A 6,600-nucleotide genomic window follows, 5' to 3' on the forward strand; every position below is an offset into this window, starting at 1 on the left:
CCCTATTTGCCTCAGTTTCCTCATCTACAAAATAAGCTGGAGAAGGAAATGGCAAACCACTCCAGTATCTTTGCCAAGAAAACTCCAAATGGGGTCATGAAGAGTCAGACATGACTGAAAACAACTGAACAACAACACATATCATTTCAAGGTTTACAAAGTGCTTACATATGATATACTTGATTCCCACCACAGTCCTACGAAGTAGGTGCTCTTATTGTCTCCATTTTGCAGATGAGGAAACTGAGGCTTGGAGAGGTTAAGTGATTTGTCTTGTGTGTGAGTCAGGATATGAACTCAAGTCTTGTAACTCCAGGTCTGGTTCTCTATTCACTACACCACCAATAATAGGGAAATTTCTGATATTGAGATGAGAGAGGGTAATTTTTGCCAAGGATAAACAGAGGCAGTGATCACAGAGAATTGACAAGAAGCCTAGTTGGAAGGCAAGACTGAGATCAGATATCTGAGTGATTGGGAGCTACTGATGTCCTAAGTTTAAGATGAGTGAGGCTGATGGTCACAGCACTTAAAAGTTAAATGCATATGCTGACGATTAGAAAGCAAAAATATGAGGTACATTGAGAGGTAACTATCTGTTTGAACCCAAGCTGCTTTCTGGAATCTCATTTCTTTTGACTATGGAGACAGCTCTACTCTACCCTGGCTGACACTGCCAGCTACCCAAAGGTATGGGTCTTAGGCCTCATACTGATAATGCAAACTGGCCATGCTTGAAATGAAAGATTATTGATGGAAAAGGAGAATTACTTTATGGCAGCACAAAATCCTGCACTTCCAGATGGCGCAGATAAATGAAGATCTAAGAGCCTAGCAAGTTTGACCGTTTACTAGAAACAGCTTTTTAAACATTGCCTATGTAAGTTTATTTTTCACCTAGTCTTTCAACTGTTTCCCATATAGGGCCACTGAAAGAAAAGGTGTCCATGGATAATAGAGTAATGATACTAGAGAAAACAAAACCCTAACCCCACATTCATTGAGAATGCCTCTCCCACTGCAATCACACAGAAAGGATGGTTGTACGTGGCAGATGTATTTGTCCAAGGCAGATTTTTCCTTGGTTACTCAGTTCTTGGACCGATATTGTTGATTTTTCACCCACCTTTTAGGAAGGGCAGTTTTGTAAATATTGAGCGCACATACAACAGGCATACAGTTTTCAGAGAAGTTTTTAATCAAAATTTAAATTCTGTGTGTTGAAGATCCCAATTAAAGAACTTGCCTTAGATTTAAAAGCAAGAAATTTGTAGAATGTTTTAATATGAAAATAATGGTTAGGTTACCAAGTACATAGACTTGCATATAATTTTTTAAAAATTTCATCTCACTTTAGCATTTCCTACAAATCAGAGATATAGAACAACATTATCTAGCCAATTCGTTTGAATTATGCCTTTACAAAAAATTCTTGCCCTTTTGGCTAAGATCAAGGGTAGTATCTGTTCTTATCAGTTTAATATCTGATATGTTCTCTATCTGAGGACAATATATTAAATAGATTTTTGAAAAAAGGAGCTTGCTTCAAAAATTATATTGAGGAGCTTGCTTCAAAAATTATATTGAAGCAGCTGATGGCTCAGTGGGTAGGATGCTGAGCCTGGAGTCAGGAAGACCTGAGTTCAAATCTAGCCCGAGACACTTCCTAGCTGTGTGAGCCTGGGCAAGTCACTTAACCTCTGATTGCCTGACAAAAGGATCCACTGAGGAGGGAAATGGCAAACCCCTCCAGTATCTTTGCCAAGAAAACCCCATGGACAGCATTGGCGTGTTACATCACAGAGTCGGACACTACTGAATAACAAAAGAACAAAGCAACTTGTTGGCACAATGGACAAAGCAGTAGACTTGGGGTCAGGAAGACCTGAGTTCGACTCCAACCCCAGACACTTACAGTTCTGTGTAGTAGATGTATTTTTATAAGGCAGATTTTCCCCCGAATTACCCAGCTATGAGGGCAATATTGTGGGTTTTTTATTTTTTACCCACCTTTCAGGAAAGGTAGTTTTTATGAATATTGAGCACATATGCAGCAGATATACAGTTTACCAAGATTATAATCAAAATTTAAACTTTATGTATTAAAAAGGCCACTTAAAGGACTTAGATTTAAAAGCAATGAATTAAGAGAATTTTTAAATATGGAAATAATGATCAAGTATATAGACTTAAACACCATTTTTAGAATGCTAGACATGGAGTCAGGCAGTCCTGAATTAAAATCCAGCTTCAGACACTTACTAGCTTTGTGACCCTGGGCAAGTCGCTTAAAGTCTGCCTCATTTATAAAATGGGGATAATAATAGCACTTACCTCCCAGGGTTGTTGTGAGGGTCAAATGAGATAATATTTGTAAAGTACTCTGTATTTAATTTCTTTTCTACTTGCTTTACTTAGCTCTCTTCATATTTTCTGTTTGGTCAACTGAGAAAGTCAATTTATTTGTTTCCTTCTAGAGAAAGTCTCCCTTTTAGAATATAAAATCCTTGAGGGCAGGGATCATATTACTTTTGTCTCTTTATCCCCAGGTTCTACCAAAATGCTTGCTAATAAGTCTTTGTTGATCTTCACGCATTCCTCTAACATAATTAATCATAATGTATTTTATTTGATTCATTTAAAATATTATTCTGAAAAGGGGTCCATAGGCTTCTATGGATTGCCAAAGGGGTTCATAACCTAAAAAATTAAGAACCTCCAAGCAAAAATACTTCACTGAGACATTATGATAATAAATTAGACCATTTAGAGTCTCATGGTGTTGCTATGATAACTGACGCATATTCTAAAACAATTTGATTTCTGGAATGAAAGTTTCCCTACAGTGACCTAAGGTTAATAGAGGTCTTTGGTTGTTGGAGGGCAATCTCTGCTTTTATGATCTGCAGGGGAATAGGCTCTGAAAGTAAATGTCTAGCTTTAGAAAAGAAAAGGAAGATTGGTGTTGTTAGGACAAAAACACTTTCTTCCATTATTAGAATTTCTAATACTTCGATGGCTCTATGATGGTGGAATGGATGACATACCGGGTCTGAAGTTGGTTAACCAGGGTTCGAATCTCAGCTCTGCCACTCACCAGCCCTGTGAGCTTGGACAAATCATGCCTGCTCTTTGGGTTTCAGTTTGCTCAGCTGTAAAATAAGGGAGTTTGATTAAATGACTGTTGAGATCTCTTCCAATTCTAAATCTTTGGTACAAAACACGAGCCTGTAAATATGAGTACTCTCTTCACCAGAGCAGATTACTACCATTTCTAGCCCTTGGCATCACAATTAAGTATGTTGATTAAACGACCTGGTATATAGGGTCCTGTGGTACTGGATGTTATAAAAATAAAGTTACATAGATAGCATCCTTTCCTCTAGGTACTTCTCATTTAAAAGAGAGAGAAATAGCACGGTACAGGGCTTAGATTACCTATCAGTAACAAGCACTGATAGTTTGTTCCTAGATTATAGATTCAATTGCTTAAACTGAATTCCCTTTCTAAAAATGCATGATTTTTCCTTTTAATTTTGGTTTAATTCTATAGGATTCTTTCTCTCTCTCAAGTGTCTACTATGCTCTAGGTACTGTGAATGTAGTGACAAAATGAAGGCAGTTCTTGCCCCCAAGAAGTTTACATTCTACTATGGAGATTTTTTTTTTCTGTACCTGACCTGTGATTTTTATGGATGTATGAAATCCCAGTGAGGAAAATTCCTTTGCTAATACAGTCAGTAGCTGTCCTAACTTAGTCTTTAAAAGTTGCCTAGAGCACTGAGAGGTTAAACAATCTGTCTAGGATCTTATAATTTGGTGTCAGGTATGGTGGTGGTGTTAGAGAGGAAACAAAATTTAAATTGATAAGTGAATGTGATATAATTTGAGGAGGGAGAGAACGTTAAGAACTAAGGGGATCAAAAAGGGCTTGCCATATGAGGTGACGCTTGAGTTGAACCTATAAGGAAGCTAAGGATTCTGAAAGGCAGAGTTGAGGAGGGAATACATCATTGGGTGCCTTGGAGAAGGCCTGTTTCAAGGCATTGAAGGGAGAAGGGGGAAGGGAGGAGAGAGAGTGAAATATGGAGTTCAAGGAACTCCAAATAGACCAGTTAGATTGGAACATAGAATGTATGAAGGAGAATTATGTGAAATAAGACTGGAAAGGTAGGCTGGAGCCAGACCGGGGAAGGTTTTAAATGTCAAGCTGAAGAGTCTGCATTTTAACCTACCACAGAGATGATCTCAACCTCCTGACTTGGAAGTGATGAGATATGTCCATTTCCAAATTTTCAAGGCAATAGATCTCAGAGGAAGGATTCTAGGGATTTTGCTAGCCAGAAACCTAGAATGGGATTTCCTTGAGGCCGAGAATAATTTATGACAAGCCGTTTGGAAAGAATGTGTATTTGAGTGACAGTGTACTGTGTACTGACTAAGGAGAGATGATCTGGAGAAATATTTAGTAAGTAGCAAGTTTTTACACTTTCCTACAAGAATACAATTTAAGATTGCAAAACTTTTAATCGAACAATAATGAAACAATTCTAAATTCATATATGTGTTTTTTATACAAGTTCCCCATATGCTAGGATCTTGAGCTTCTCTGTCTAATTGGTTGTTGCGTTCTTCTGGATGATGATGATGATGATGATGATAATAGCTACATTTATATATTACTATATGCCAGGTACTGTGCTAAGTATTTTACAATTATTATTTCATTTGATCCTAGGAAGTAAATGCTTTAATTATCACTACTTTACAGATGAGGAAACTGAGGGAAAAAGGGGTTAAGTCACTTGCCCTGGATCACAAAGGTAGGCAGACCATTTGGAAAGAATGTAGATCTGAGTGCCTGTGCACCAGCCAGTTTATCATCATCCTTCCTAAAATGTGTTACTCAGTATAGAAGACAAATCTCCTAGATGTGGTCTCAGCAGGGCAGAGTGCATAATAGAAATATCACCTCTCTACTCTTGGACTCGATGTCTTTTTTAATGAAACATAGCATGCTACACACACACACACACACACACACACACTTATAGACATGCATATGTATGTATGTGTGTGTATTGCTGTATATCATGCTGTTGACTCATATTGAGTTTACAATTCACTGATCTGCAAATTCCCCCTATCCAATAATTTTTTTTTTGAGTGGGGGTAGAATTTTGTTTTATTTTTTCCAATCACATGTAAAACTTTTAAAATTATTTTTAAAATTTTGAGTTCCAGATTCTCTTACTTCCTCACTCCCACTTAATTGAGAAGGCAAGCAATTTGATATAGGTTATGTGTGTGTAGTCATGCAAAACATATTTCCATATTAGTCATGTTGTGAAAAAAAACACATACCAAAAAAATCCCTAAGAAAAATAAAATAAAAAAGTATACTTTAATCTGCATTCAGACTCCACCAGTTCTTCCTCTGGGGGTGGATCCCAATCCTTTTTTAGATGAAATTTAGCAATGTCTTGACTTAAATTTTTCTTGTTGGAAGCATCATTCCTTCCCATTTCTTTATTTCTTCCCAACTCACTCTATTTTGAAATTGGTAAAAACAAAAAAAATCTTAGTTAAAACAATAAGATATGTGACTGAAGAATGGGAATGCCATGCATGTGTAATAACTGTATCCCTGCTGGGCCAGAGACTAGGGATGCCTTCTTCCACTAAGAGGCTTCAGTTCTAGGCTCATCTGGACTAGGATTAGTCCTGGAGGAGTTTGACCTTGAAAGAAAGAAGTCAGGCCTCTTTTCTTATTGGCTCTGGATTTTTTTTTTTTTTTGCCCCTTCCCAGGAGCCCTTGAGAAAACTGCATAAAGCTTAGATTTGGCTCCTGTCTAATAACTCTTCAAAATGGATCAGAAAGGAATTCAATAGAGAAGGCAGGTCAGATATAATTACTATTTTTCCTCCACTGCAAAAAGAAAGGGTTAAAACATAAAAGACTCACAAGTATGCTGTGACAAAGACTTATCATATAGTGACCTATCTTTTCAATTATGTTCTTGCAGGAAGTTGATACATGATACATAAAACATGCAAACATGGCACACTTGTTGGAACTGTTAACAAGGTGATTGACCTTTACCTCAGCTCTCGGCTTTTTTTGAAATATTCCCTCAAGCTCTACATCTTCTGACTAGTTGGACCATGGCTTGGGGCTCATCTTTCTCATGGTGGTTATCTTCTCAAAGAAGTGTGTAGCTGCGGAAGAATCTTCCTGTTGCTCTTCAACTCAAACTGAGATAGCTAGAAAATTTCAAACCTTTAAATGCATGAAGTTGCTGCCAATGTTAGAAAGGGCCATCTTAGTATCACTACTGGTCACGTATACTTAGGGAAAGAATACATAGCAGAAAAGGAGACCAAGAGCCCAAAGTATGGGCTCAGGCTCACCTAAACAGCTTGTTTGTCTGCTTTGTTATGTGAGCAACTATCATAATTGCCCAGGGATGAAGAGAGAGGTAGCAATCTTCCCTCATAGGAAATCCCAAAGAATTTCAAGTTACATGTTCAGGAGATAGAAAGAAGAGAAGTGAGAGTAGATGTGGTTTCTCTTTAAAGTGTCCATTCAGTAATGATGGC

At 37.5% G+C, this 6,600-nt stretch overlaps 1 pseudogene; it reads left to right on the forward strand.

The window, feature by feature from the left end:
* Positions 1-1,424: 1,424 nt before the first annotated feature.
* LOC114049041 lies at positions 1,425-1,593 on the forward strand (annotated as a pseudogene).
* The last annotated feature ends 5,007 nt before the right edge of the window (positions 1,594-6,600 follow it).

Source organism: Vombatus ursinus, unplaced genomic scaffold (assembly GCF_900497805.2).
Source record: "Vombatus ursinus unplaced genomic scaffold, bare-nosed wombat genome assembly UNPS02014794.1, whole genome shotgun sequence".
In the NCBI taxonomy this organism is placed as follows: domain Eukaryota; kingdom Metazoa; phylum Chordata; class Mammalia; order Diprotodontia; family Vombatidae; genus Vombatus; species Vombatus ursinus.